Source organism: Rhopalosiphum padi, chromosome 2 (genome assembly GCF_020882245.1).
Source record: "Rhopalosiphum padi isolate XX-2018 chromosome 2, ASM2088224v1, whole genome shotgun sequence".
NCBI lineage: Eukaryota > Metazoa > Arthropoda > Insecta > Hemiptera > Aphididae > Rhopalosiphum > Rhopalosiphum padi.
In genome coordinates, this window is record NC_083598.1 from 57,172,488 (window position 1) to 57,188,808 (window position 16,321).

General features: G+C 24.6%; 1 long non-coding RNA gene across 1 annotated transcript; it reads right to left on the minus strand.

The window, feature by feature from the left end:
- Positions 1-82: 82 nt before the first annotated feature.
- LOC132921839 (uncharacterized) lies at positions 83-10,232 on the minus strand. Its single transcript, XR_009660959.1, has 4 exons — positions 10,142-10,232; positions 6,379-6,469; positions 927-1,042; positions 83-490 (listed from the first exon to the last, which is right to left on the minus strand). It is a non-coding gene; the product is annotated as an uncharacterized LOC132921839 (long non-coding RNA).
- Positions 10,233-16,321: the final 6,089 nt, after the last annotated feature.

The following is a 16,321-nucleotide window of genomic DNA, read 5'->3' on the forward strand; positions in this document are numbered from 1 at the left end:
ATTGATGTTGTTGCAATAAACTTTTATTATTATTATTATTATTATAAAATGTTCAGCATTCATATAGAAATACTTACAAATTTCGGTCGATTTATCTATTCCCACGCGTTGTAAGTAATTGGTGAGTATTTACAGCAAGCAAACAACAACAGTATAACACAGACGACCAAACCACTAAATCGATACACGAATGTAAAATCGGTTTAAAATTTGTGTGTAATGGACATGATATACATTTAATAAAACGAAACTAGCGATAATAATATAATATTAGACTCACGCACGTAAAATGAATAGTCGAGCGCGCTGCGGATCAACTGATGCCTGATGGTGGTGAAACCGTTCGCTGGCTATCGGTTTGAAGAAGTCTTAAGAGGCGGAGTCTAAGCCGTCCGGTTGTCGCCATGCACGATAGATTTTACATTAATTTTTCTTTTCGTTGTCTTTTTTCTCGCACCCCTTCTCCCCTCTCCGGCATCACACACACGACCTACACCGAATCATAAGTTCAGATTTTCAATTTTTTATTATTATTATTATTATCATCGTTGAAAACCGGGTCCATTAACAGACCGATCTCGCGCTGTACATACGGGTGAGGAGGATTAGTGTAAAATTTTGGCTTGACGAAAAAAACGTATTGCACGAAATCACAGTCCATCAGAGGATTCAGCGGACAGACAATACACACATTATTTACTTTTTAAATATAGTATACCTATATACATGACTGAATACCAGTTTTTATTTGTAATTGTATTAGTCATATTATTTGTATTTTAATCGAAATACCTATATGCGTGGAAATTAGAAAAATATAGTATATAGGACGTTTTAAGTTTTATAAATGGCTTAACAATGTATTATTGAAGTAATTGGAATTCATTAAACCAAGATATAGAGAAGTTAAACCATGTTAATTATACCTTTCTAAAGAAGCTTTCGAGATTAAAACCGGAATTAGCCAAACTCATATAAATTGACATTTTCAACTGTTCACTGGGTAAAAAATTGAAACGACTCAAATGTGTTCAATAAAAATCTGAAATCAATTTACGTTTATTATAAACTAATACACTCAATGTTTTGTAGTACTATAATAGCTGTTTAAATAATTTTAGGGCCTTATAAGCCCATTATAAATATAATGTTATTACTTGTATAACATGATTTTAATTAAATGTCAATATAAATATTAAACCTTTTACATGACATTATTATTAATAGTATACAAACATAAAATTTACACAGTACATTTAATCTTGATAAATTTAAGAAAAAGAAATTTTATCTTCAATTATATTAAGCCCGTGTTAAACGATTCTTTTAAATTAATATTAAGATTACTTAATCAAAATACATTTTAAATACAGCTACAAGTCTATGATTAGTAATATATTTAAAATACACATCAAATACTGATAATCCTAATAAATGAAGCTTCATTAAATGTAACCAATTTTTTTTTGTAAATTTTTATGTAATTCTATTTAATTATTTGTAAAAAATGTTTGTATAAGTATGAAATTTAACCGCAATATATTCTATTTAAGTCCACCTATATATTTAGACCAAGTTTTATGTGTAATAATATAATTAAAAATATAGTTTATAAAAAGTTAAAGTTATCCCCATTATGTAATGCATTGGGTTTCGTTGCTAATTCAGCTGTATTTCAAGTTTCAACTAACATATTAAAAAGATAAGATGAATTTCAAAAACATGAAAAGATAATAAAAATATAAATATATATGTATATATGTGTGTATAAAAATTACACACGCTGATATTTATTTTCAAATTGTTACAACTTATATCATAAAATAAAATAAACACTCAGAATACTAAATTCATTCAATAAAACAGTTAAGTATAATTTAAAGTTTACTTTATAAAATATATTAAATAATTATTAAATAGTATCCGAAACACATATTATTCTTTACTACTTAAAAGTATAATGATAATATTTCTATTTCTAAAAATTATATTTTATGTTGTATAAAATATAAACATGAACCCTCTAAATAACTCTAAAAATATGTTTGTAATAATTTAAATTTTTCGTTTCTTTAATCATTCACTTATCATGTTAATGAACTTCTACTAAAGTACTACGATAGTATATCACAATATATTTTTGAGCACTAAATATCAAAACTTGTCATTGCTCTATTCGATTATAAATTCCTCAAAAAGTTTCTTTAATAATTAATACTTCAAATAGGTACTATAGATCTGTTAGGTTACATTGCTCGTAATAAAATGTTACAACATTTTTTTTCTATTAAACATGTAACGTTAAAAAATATATGTTATTTAACGTTGTAAAGAAACATACATTTTTTAAACAATTACTGATTAAATTAATGATAATGAATTTATCGATAACATTTGAGTGAATTCCACTATACATCATATTTGTTCTGTTTAGAGGCACTGAAATGTAATCTATTATCTTTTTCTTTTGTTTGCTTATGTGTTTTAAACATTTTAAAAATTCATTTTGTTAAATAATTATTTTTCTATATTTTGTAATCTAAAAAACCAGCATAACATATAATTAGATCAATTTTTAGCTGAGATAAAAAATTTGTTTAAGTTTTAAATTATCTATACTAGTTTACCTCGTTTAATATACAGTTTATACAAATATTAAATTACATTAAATAAAATTATATTACTTACGTTGCTATGTTTATTCGTTGACTTGTTGTGTACAATAAGTCATCAACCTATGGTTTATATTTCATACAATTTCCTCATGCATTATAATATTGTGCTAATTTGATTCGATAAGTTATCGTAGATGTATACTGAAATGATGCCATCAGGACGTATACAAGGGGGGGAGGTCAGATCCACTCTATGGCCTTTTTTGTTTTTAAAGGCATGTGAAAAGAAAAGTTTAATTTTTTAATGAAACTAATGAAAGTTTGAAACTGTGTTGTTCATACTCATAAAGATAATACAATGTATTTATTTTGTTATAATATATATTTTTTACATAATATTATAATAAAGATATACAGAGATAATATACGAATTTTGTATAGGTATATAGTAACAGTAAATTTCCATACACATTATACATTATATATATACAGAATAGTTTATGCAATATATGTCTAATTTTCGATCTACTCATTAATCATAAATATTGATGTTAAGCCGATCATTTTCAGTATATAAACTATAAACAATAAACATTTTTACGCAAAACATACAAAACAACATTAAGCAGTGGTTTTAGATAGAAAACTTTTAAAATTAAATTCTATAGAAAAAAAATAATTAAGATAAAACCTTATTAGTGTTTTTGAAATATAAGTTATTCAAAAAATGTTAGAAAAAAGGGTTTTTGTGCTTAACGATCTGTTATTATCTAGAATAATATAAGACTTGAAAAGGTTATTTTAGAAATATTGTTTCCTATACATTTCATCGAGTTAATTTACTCTAAAACCACTTTTTAATGTTTTTTCATTTGTTCTGCATGAACATATTTACGTCTTTGGAATGTTGGATTCAATTTTGCATTGTATGACAGTTTGACAGTTCACCCAGATAATTTTTTTTTCAGGGCATTATAAGTAAGTAGGTTCTTTAAAATGCCTATTTTTATACATTAGGTTTTTCCTCTTAATTTCTCTCCACTCCTATTTACAAATGCTATGTAAATGCTATTATAATTTATTAATATGTAAGGAATAAGCTATATTCCGTTTATAACTCAATTAAAAACATAGTTTAGTTATCCAAAAATTTATTTAGTTTTACATAATTTTCATGAAACATTTTTTTGATAATATGACATATTTGTTTAATTTCTTAAAATAAAGTCTTTTGTCCAATTCAAATAATTAAATTTATGAAAATTATTGTACTTAAGCTATAAGATATCTGGATATTAATTTTTTCTGATTTATGTTTTATTTCCAATTTCCAAATAATCTTATACTTTGTGGACGTCAAAAACCATATGTGTATGACGACGTAATATTTCATTTAAAATATTTAAATATAAATAATTATAGAATTTATTTATTTATTTTTGTGTGAAGTTGAAAAATATATTTGCGCACCCTATACATAAAAATAATATATAAATAGTACTTGTACGTGTTCTTTAACGATGTTGTCATCATCAGTGCTGAACAAAGACCGAGGCCTCTGATAATATAATAACAATGTTGTTGATATAGGTGCGTACCTATACAATATATTTTATGGCATTTTTGCTATTTTATACATTACATAGAGTGAATAGTATAAATATTGTTTAGTCTATAATATATACATTTTATAGTTTTAACTTATAGACCATAGTTGATATGAATGTTACAGAGACCATGAATATGAACCGAAAATAAAGATACACGGATAGTATGTAGCAGGGTTATTAGTGTTATTACGTATTATCAAATTATTACTAAACAAATTATCTGAAATTTTAATTGGTTGAAAGTATTTTTTTTATTAAATATTATGTTATAATAAAACAATCAAAATATTTGCCATAATATTAACTTAGGACTATACATCATAGATATGCAGACTTGTCGATAATTTAACCACATAGGAAGTTGCATTACTATAAGTATTATGTAGATACCTAATAAGTAATAATAAAGTAAAAAATATAAAAATATGTATATATTATATAAAAAATATAGTATCATAAATGAAAGAATACCTAAAATGAAAAGTAAATTATTAAAAATAATTTAAATTTAAACGCTGGTAACTAACATACATAAAAATCAATAGTTTAAAATTCCGTTATTTCAAAAAGAGATAACAAAGTTTTTAAATGTTACCTTGTGTTATAGCGAGGTGATTATATTAGTATGTATACTATTTAGGTTAAGTAATATTAACTGTGGGCGTTCGTTCAACATAAACATTAGTGGAGGCGCACTTGCAGCTAATTATTCCATCGAATAGATGTTACCTTAGCTTATATAGACGTATACTGAATGGTTTCAGTGGATATTGTGACTTTATGAGCTTTGTATGAACATATTATGTTTATTTTGATATTTAAGCGACCGTCGTTCTACAATAATGGTATTAGTGATGTATAAGCTTGATTATTTTTCATGTCAAACAAAAACATAAATACATATGGGTACGTGTGCATATTTTATCTTAACTAGGTCACGTAAAAACAATAAAAAACAATACCGAACAAATACCTATACATAGTCTACTGAAAGAGTATTGCTGAAAAAATATCTAGAAATAAAATAAAATGCCATTAATTAATTAAATAAAATTGAAAGTAAAATATTTAGTGCGAATATTCAATTTGAAACGTATAAATATAAAATGTATTCTTTGCTATGATTATTTCGATCTTGTACGACGAAAAAAAATATTATACACACCTTTTTTTTTGTCAGGTTTCATTTAATAATGTTCAGTGAGTTTTACAGTAGGTATATTATTAAATATATTTATTAGTTATATAAATATTAAACGTTTTTTCACAAGATCAGAATCAATAGCCTTTAATATAAGTTTATTATAAATTATAATTATATAGTACGTGTCTTAAGAATAATTATTCTTATATATTTATACCACTTGCACCATTGCAATATGAGGCAATATAACCGTTATAAATTATAATTATATTATTTATTATATTATGACTATTTACGATATAACACGATGACAATATAATTAATATTAAAAAATATTTTTCATTAAAAATTGATTATTGAGTTGTGTAATTAAAAAAAACGAAATTAACAATTTTTAAAATTTTTAATACATAGTTATTTGATATCGCCATGTCATTAAAACTAATTAAAAAACTAAATTCTATAAATTTACCTAATTTAAGTTATAATTATAAAGTAAAAATCGGAAAATTAGGAAAGCTGGTTGAATTAATTTTTACAGAAAAAATTGCGTTTAAAAATGTCATTGTGTGTATAAAATATTATTATGTACGTAAAAGTTTCAAGTAGGTACACGAATAAAATTTTTAAAATAAAAAATTTAGTTGAAAGTCATGGAGTACCAATAAAGTTCATAAGTATGATAAGAATATGCGTTCGAAATTCTAGGTGTACTCGTATGGTTAAATTCAATGACCCACTATCAAAATAACTTACTATGAATACATGAATGAAACCAGGTGATAATCTTCGATGTTCGTTAATATTGCATTAAAGAAAAGGGTTAGAAAGTTACTAAAAACTGGTGTAAGAGTTAAGCTACAAAACTTAAAGACAATTAAACTAGTAGCATATGCTGATGACATAATATTATTAACGAAAACTGAATGAGACCTCCAGATAATAGCTATGAAAAAAAAGATATATGATGTATAATATGGTATAAGATTTTATAAACAAAACAAATTACCACTAGGTTGTCCAAGATAACGGTGAAGAAATTGTTACTAACAGTGATTGATGGAGAAGAGTGGGTGTTGCAGCGAAAGACCAGAACAGTTCTATTAAGCAAAAAAAAAAAAAGATTAAAAAAAATAGTTTATAACGGTGAATCCAAAGTCGTAAAAATTTTAACTTCAAATGCTCAAAAAAAAAAAAAAATTAATGTTACTTTCCAGTAAACTTTTTTCTATTATAGATAGAAAACGTATGAGGAATCTTGTATTAAGCTTTTAAATTTTAGACATAAAATTAAAATTTTTTATGAATTTTTAACTAAAAAAATAATTCGCACCTTTTCATCAAAATTCTAACTTTAAACGTTTAAATGTTAAAAAATATATATTGTGGCAGTGTAATTAACTGGTAAATAAACAATTTTCAAGGAAACTATAGTATTACATTTTCAACCTTTTTGACCATGCATACATTTTTGTCGACATTTATTCAAAAATAACTGAAAATCAAAATCAAAAATTTTTAATTTTTATTAGTAAATCAAAAAGGTACTATTTTGATTAAATAGTATTATTTAGTATCTACATTATACATATAATGCTAATATAAACATTTGATGAAAATTTAAAGAATTTACGATTATTCGTTTTTGAATTTCACATAAAAACAAAATCGATTTCATTGAATACTTATTTTGCGTAAAAATTTACGGTTTTCTTTAATTTGTTTTTCCGATTATTTTTAAAAGTAGTAGGATTCTTTTTACTTTTGGTCCTCTCCTCCCACCACCCGAAGTACTAACAAGATTCAATTTTCTACAAGAAACCATCCATACAATTTATAAACAAAGCATTTTTATTGCTCCAAAAGACGGTGATAGTCGATAGACACAAAAATAAATAAATAAAATAAAATAACACTTAACATAAAATCAATTAATTCATTTCAGATTCTAAAATTCTAAATAAAAAATATTTTACTTTAATTCCATCAAATAATGTATAAACGATGTTCTATCGTTCTATGAGAAAACTAGTTTTGAATAAATATATTATAATATATTACATTAGGTATATAAATTTCTGATATAATTAATCTGTTCATATAGTGGCAAGATTTGGATTGTAAAAATTTAAAATAAAATCTATATCTACGTGTATAAATAATTGTGTTGCATTTAAATCAATATCTAATTTATTAATTAATGAACAGGTATAGTATTTACTATATTTATATATATATTGTTAAAAATTACTATAGAAACACACAGAAAATACAATATATACAATAAATTAATTATATATAACTGTGTATTTATCGCGATGAAGATAGATTATAATATTAATAATTACTAAGAATACGATTCCTGATACCAAAATATTTCATATTTTTTTATATTGAACAATGTTTTAGTTAAATTATAATATAATATATTAAAATAAAATTACAAAGTTTATTGCGAATTTAATTATCACTATTAAAAAATTAATGTTATTTGCAGATATGTTTATAATTATGTCTGCTATAAATGTGATGAATCAGTTAATAAATTATCAGATTAAAATATTAAATGATCATATAATGCAAGTTAAAAACATCTTTTGCTCCTCACCCATATCATGACGTATTATCATTGAGTACTAAATATATTAATATATTCAAACATATAATATAGAATATAGATCGTATTTATAATATCCTTCAGATGTTTTATTAAATTTAAAAAACACATTTAAACATATTTCATGTTAATTTAAAATATTTTGAATAAAAATAATTACTTCAATACTCGTACTATCTATCACTATCTATTTACATACAATATACATTATACATTTATACAGTATATGTATAATATTACAAATGCATACATATGAAATTCGATTATATAATTCGATATGCGTATTGGCATACTGCTCACATTTTCACAACGTACCTTTTACAATAATTAAGATTCTTTTGATAAACAATATTCAATCAAGAGCAATTCATGTTGACTTTAAATTTTAATTATACAGTGTGCCTACTTCTAAGATAATATAGAATACATTTAATAAGACTCGATTATGTGTAAACTTAATCGAAAAACGGAAAAACAAATTTTATAAGAAAAAGTATAGTTTACAGAAAATTATATCCTTATATATCTATAACTTCTTAGTTAATACATACATTTGTTTAGAAAAAAATAATTTAGGATTATTAAATAATATTTATAATTTAGTGATACGTTTTTATAACAATAGTATATAATAAATTAGATACTAATACACTGTTGCAGATGTCCATATCTTAAATCGTTTAATTTAGGAGGACGAAACGTTAAAATTATTATTAAATTCTTACCGGGAATAGATAGGTAAATAAATCAATTTTTTTAACTTAAGTTGAACTATTGGAACGTTTTATTCATAAAATAGCCACAATCTACCAAGAAGTTTAGTTCTAAGTATGTATTTTGTACGTGGTCAGTATAGGTTTGATAAATTGTCTAAAAAGTAAAAAGTAAAACATCCTATATACCAAAAGCTTCCTCATTTGATAAAAGTGGCATTCACCTGGACGTTTTCAGAGCACATCTTGAAATGACCCTTATTTTAATATTTCAAAAATATCCCGAAGAAAAAATATCATATTTTTGACATAGAACGAGTTAATCCCAGTTAATTTAAGTTACACTGGTGTATCACAAGGAAGTGAACTAGGAAACTAGCTAGCTTGCATCACAAAAATATTTGTTTAATAAAACTAATTTTTTTGATTAAAATATATCTACAAACATACTCGTATATTATTATACTAATTAAATTATAAATACAATGTTTTCTGCAAAAATTAAATCAATCTACTGCAATAAAAGTAAGTAATAATAAAATAAATTACTTTAATAGCAATATTAAAAAACATTTTATGAAATATACTTATTGATATAGGTTGACAAACATAAACCGTCTACGCTCAGAATCATTTTTCGTACGCAATGATGGTATCCAACTTAGTGCACTTGCATACACAAATGGAAAATGAATGCAACTAATATCTATATTCTATATATAGAACTATATATAACCTATATATAAATATGAAAATTAAAATACTATATATATATACAAAATAATATATCGGTTATAAATACGCGGAAAGCTCATTATCCATCGTTCAAAAACCTCCCATTTCAAAATAACGTAAGTACTATTGCAGTGTAAAAAATTAAATTTTTAAGTTTTGTTATAATACTAAATACTAAAATACAGTATTATAATATAGTTTTATTATATGATATTAATAACATATAACAACTATATTAATTAATTATTTTAATGTTATACTTATCCAAGTTCTAAGTGTAGGGAATTCAGTATACGACTTTTGTTTATTTTATTTAAACTTTGGGTTAACTTTATTGTAAACAGATGTGTCGTCACATCTTCCTATTATTATAGAGGAATATTACATAATACATACCTATCATATAATATTTCTTAGTTAATTAAAATAATATTTATAGTCCTACGAGACCTACGAGTTCCTAATTTCCATGTTTACTCTATAACTATAATATTATTGTCTTGTTATTTCAATAATTTAATATAATTAATGGTAGATTTCCTATTATACACTAAACCCTTCCTTATAGCTGAAACCTAAAATTTTTATTATTGTTAACTAATACAATAATCATCATAAGCTTTGTAGTTTAATTAATTTACCGTCACAAATGTGATGACACTGCAGACTACTGACGGTATACTTATAAAAATGAAATAAGTTCCTACCTGTGTATTATGACATCACCGTCATCATCTTGGGATTTTTTTGCCTTCTATTGTCTTATCCATCGATTGAAACAGGTTTCGAAGACCACTCTGGCTGGCAGGAAATAATGATCGAGGAAAAAAGAAGGAAGAATAAAGTTTGATAATTGTAAGGCGGAGTCTGCGGTGGACCAATTGGCGACCATAGGTTGTTTTTATTATTTTTGCTCTCTCGTTGTGTATTATTATTACAGAAAGTTGTTTGTTTTATTGTTCGTTTATTATTTTACTCAATTATTTTTAATGGAAAAACGTTCACTATAATATTATTGCAATCAAATCGAATAAAAATAATTACCATATCATAAAAATCACCAACAAAGTAAATATGTGAATAAGTCGGTACATATGGTATACATTTTTTTTTACATTAATACAATCTATACATAAATCAATAGCAATGGTTTTTCAAAAACATAGATGACCTCAAACTTTAATACATTATCTTAAATAGCAAATGTTACAATCTACGTTATCATTTTATTGACATAAGACTGAAAGACGTAAAAAAAAATTATAGGTATTCACTATTTTTCGTGTTTAGAAAAGTTGATACTACTGTATTTATTTGTTATTAATATTTGTATGAAATTTATGTTTTTATTTTCACTATTTACTAAGTATGATATAAATTTATAATACTATTAGTTATTATAGGTAGGTACTATATAGTATATACTAATAATTACCTTTTTTACTTATAATTTGTTTTGTAATATAACAATCATTATACTTTTAACTTTTAAGAATACAATCCAGTTATATGTAGTAATGATTTGTTCTACAATTATATTATAAAAATGGTGTGCTATTTTTTTTTTTATCATAAATTGATTAGGTTGCATTATATACAAATCTATAGATTGGTAATATAACAAGCATGGATTGCACGAATAATGAAAGGTCACGTTAATTCGTCGAAAAAATGGGAAATGGTATTTTGCGCAAATTGTATTACTTATAATTTGCGCCATCAATAGGTACCTATATTTAAGTACGTATGTAATAACTATACAGCAACACCATTTTGGCGTACCTATTGTAAATTTATTTCTAAATTCAAAATAATATATAATAATATAATAATTAAAAATAATTTATTAAAAACAGATTAAGTCATACACAGCTAATATTATGTATATAACAATTAATATAATCAAATGAAGGACTATTATTGTATATAAATGTCCTATGCGACTTTAAAGATACAAGCAGGTGTGTATACAATAAATTGTTTTAAGACTTTAATTTCTTGAAAAATTTTAGTGTATAAGATTAAAATAGCAATTTAGCATTGTATACCATGCTAGGTATATGTGTTATAATTTGTTATATAATATATAATATATATTGTATAAATTTAAAATAATATAATATGATACGATGACGTAAAAGTTTGTTATTTTATCGATTGCTATAATATTAATCAAGAAGATAGGATGTATTTTGTAAGCAAATTATAATAATCTATATAGGTTTTAGATACATTATAATTGATAATAAATGCAAATAAGTTGCAAAGTCGATAACCTGCATTCGACATTATTTTGTATTTGTTATGAAAAGTTTTATTTTAATATTTTTATTTAACCGACTCATGAAAAATTTCAAATTATATTATTCATAAAAAACTAATGGCGTTTACGTACTTTTATCAGTTTGTCAATTATTATATGATATAATAACTGTTATACATACTTATATTACACCAGGAGAGTGAAGTGTTTCTGTCAGTTCCAAGTTCTAAAAAAAAAGGTCAAGAAATTTACTGCGTTGTTGCGAATTTTATTGATTCGTAATGTTACTGAAAGCAAACAATCAACTAAACGTTTTTTTAATTTTATTATATATGCAAACGAAGTTTTTCTATTAAGTCCATACACAATCCACTTTTAAATTATATTGATTACCTTATTCATTGTATAATACGGAAATTTTAGTTTAGTTTAACACGAACATAAAATCAATAACCATATTGAGACATTGAGTACTGAGTAGGTATAGCGAATAGTCTTTAATAAAACATAATTATCAAATGTCTCTATGACTCAATAGACTCTATACTCTATACTCTATGTATTGAAATATTATTATTACTTTATACTATACTGTTAATAGAATACAAATAGTAGAGCATATAAATAAATATAATTAAATTTAACATACTAATAAAAATCATTACCCATCTCGGTATATATTAGAAAATTAATCTAGCTTATTTTTAATTCAATGGGTAGGTACTTATAAATTATAATGTTCGAATGAATTCAAAATACATAATTTGTTTTTTAATTAACAATAAAATATTTCATAAAATTATATAATTATTCTATCAAAACAATTTTCAGGAAAGTTCCTTACTTATATGTATTTCAATTATTATACTCAAGCACTTTCATTGTACTAATAACAAAAATGCCCATTACTATTAATCTAAATATATGTTCATACTAATATCTTCACTTATAAATAACAATACAATTCAAAAAATACATTAGAAAGATTTATTAATAATTGCATATGTTTTAATAAATAATTATTCGATCGCAATTACAGTCTTTCTTGATGTAATCGGCGAATAACGCTTTTGAAACGGCTATTTTGATTGAAAAACGCATGCAAAATTGTATAAAGCTGCCAGAGAAATATTATACATCGATCAATAATTACATAATAATTATTATGTAATAGGTGCATATAAATTATAAATTATTTAAAACACATACGTTTTCAAATGTGACTGGGAATAGTTATTGATAATTTGATATGTTCTTACGTTTTACGTTTATGAATTAAATTTTTTTCTTTTATGATTGTGAATCGTACAAATAACTTGACGATTTTCAATTGCACGTACAAAAATATTATTAAAGACGAATGCGATGATATATAAATATATAACGTACTGACGCGCCATAAGTACTTATGAGATTACATATATAGGTACATAAATTATGTAAAATATATAGGATTGAATATAAAATCAGTGTCTACATTTTTGTAACTACTAACCGTTAGTAACTAATGTATAGTCGCCGAGAAGAGATCATGACATATGAATTCATATGTATATGTATATACACAATTCTAGTAAGCATAAATTACTGTTTTTTTTTTTAAATTTATTTTTTTTTAATGACATAATTGGTCATAATTATTTATTATCTAACAGATTATCCCGTTTCAATGTTTGTTAATATACAACCCATTACACTGTAATAACAATATAACTAATACGAGTGGTTGCACGTTCAAGTGGTGTAGCGCGATCAACCCCATAGGACAGTATAATATTAATATATTACACATAAATATATATAATAAACAGTTTAGCTTCTGGGTATTGTCCTAGGCCATGTGCGCGATCCCGCGGTACGCATATTATACGCACATGGGACACCGTCATATAGCACACACATCGTGCCATCACAATAATCCCCTATCAGTTATTATATTATACACACACTTCGTTTTCGGTGGTCCAAAAATATTATTTACACGTGTTAACACAAACACACACGCATACATGTGCAGTGTGCACGCCGACCGACTGACATTCGTTAATAACGTCCGTGTGCACAGCGAGTCGAGATTTTCACGGAGGTTTCACTAAAAGCGCAGTATATTATATATCATTGCTAAACTAGTTTACAACACTACACGCGACTACACGAGTACATATATAATAAATATATATATATATATACGCTATAACCGCAACGACATACCACCGCGGCGCATATATGCATATTATGTGTATTGAATAACGAAAGGACAGATGTCGATAAAGACTGAGAGATTTATCGCGGGCATTAAAATTTCCAGAACAAATTTGAATAAAAAAAAGTTGATGAAAAAATTATGGCGAGTGGTTTTTAAGTGGAGTCGAGTGTTTTGTACTTTGTAGAACTGCCGCTCTTCGATCAATAACACGGACTAGTGTGTGTGTGTGTGTGTGTGTGTGTGTTGTGTATACTGTGTACATTATTTTAAGGGTACATGCCATATTGTTGTATAATTATATGACATTACAATGATTAATGATTTTAATAAATTTCATAGAAAATCGATTCAACCAGGAAAAATAATGAATAAGTAGCCGTACACGAAACGTGTTATAGCATTAGATCTCTCTCTCTTTCTATATACCTACATTTTTTAAGTTTTCCGCCAAATTGAACGCATCAACACAAAAACACTGGTACAATAAAAATGTGTTTTATATACTTTCTACCATTATTATCACTTACGGTTTTAAAATCATGTATAGCTACACACTGAGACTCTATACATATACATATATGTAATATGTATACTATATCCATTGTATATAGTAAAGTCTCGGCGACAAAACACTTTTCAAGCCCGCCCAACAGGAATTCTTGTGAAACTTGTGAGGGGGACATTGAACATTGCTACCGAAATAATCTTAGATGTCTCTTCTACAAATGGTCTGTCTAGACAACGAGTAAATTACATACGTAATGCATTCACCTTTAAAACACCGAAGTATAGATTTACGATATTATCGGTACCAGAAAAAAAAATTGTACTATCGATATTTTAATCTACTTTTAACAAAATATATAACAAATAACAATAATATAATGTATAATGTGGTGTACGTGTACTTGAAATATGAGGAGTTTAAGAGAGAACATTTACAACTGCAGTTATAACATGTTATAAATTAATGTGCGTTAGGTCCTTCTTAAATAATATAATAATAAAGAATCATTAAGTAAAAATAATAATTAAATTATTCTTATATACCTATGAGTATGAGATGTAATTTTATGATAGTAATAAAAATTCAATAAATAATAACTTAGAACCCTAAATAAAAAAAAATATATTTCACGCGATATTTGATTATATAAAAATCGATTACATTGTATGATGATGATAAATACTTATATGCAGAATTATTGAAGTTGTTACTGCAAATATTAGTGGAATTATATTTTCTCAAATCAATGAAATATTGTAATTGTTCAAAAAAAAAAATGTTATCAGAAATATAAACAATACTAAATTAAAAATATTTACTATAGTTAAACTATTCGTCTATTCTAATATACATACATAATGTATTAAATTAAATTATAAGACAAACCGATAGTTATATAGGTATACTTATTTAGGGATTTGAGGTCTTAAAATTTGTATACGATAATTAATATAGGCACACTTCAGAATGACGATATGCAGTCTTAAAATTAATATATTATCATAAATAAAACACCATATTATAGTATGTTTAAAAATATTTGATTTTAATTTGAATGTAATATAACGGCAATTTGTTTTTTATTTTTAAAATTTAATTCCTCTCTTACCATCTTAGAATTTAATTGTTTTTATTTAATTGGTCAAAAATAAAGGTTTTTTTACAATAATTAAAAATGGATAGTAGCCATATATAAAGTATACGGATATGTGAGTCATTAATGTCTCCACGATAACACATAGCAAACAAATACAATGATTCCATATTTTATTGAGCAAAAAAATTAAAATCAATTATTATTTTTTCACTTATAATAGCTTAAAATATATGTGTGTTATAACAAATTTTATTATTATTATAAATTCCATTAATTTTTATGGAAATCTATCAGTTGTTCATTTAATACACTATGCACATAAAAATAGACGAAAACTTAAAGGGTCATAAAAAATCCTTCGATCATAGAAACCACTTCCGATCTTTTAAATAGACATAGTTTGTAGTTAGAGGTATCTATATCGTAAATGTATATAAATAAAATACTATATACATATTAGAACTATTTTATACTTCAATCTTAACAACTTTAGAGAATTAAAAAAATATAAATGTTTAAAAGTAAATATATCAATAATTAAAGTGAACACAATAATATTATAAAATTACTATATTGTCATGGCCTATATACTATTTTATAGTATATTTTACACAATATTAGCGTTTTAAAAATATATGTGGGAAATTAATAGATTATTAAAAAATATTATCATATCCCACTAGTTTTTTGAGCGTTCGTAGTATTATAATATAATATATGCCGAGAACGAGACACATATATAAACAAGTAATAACTAAACAAGTAATATGCACTTTTATAACAGTACCTAGGGGCTAGAGCCTGAGATGTATTT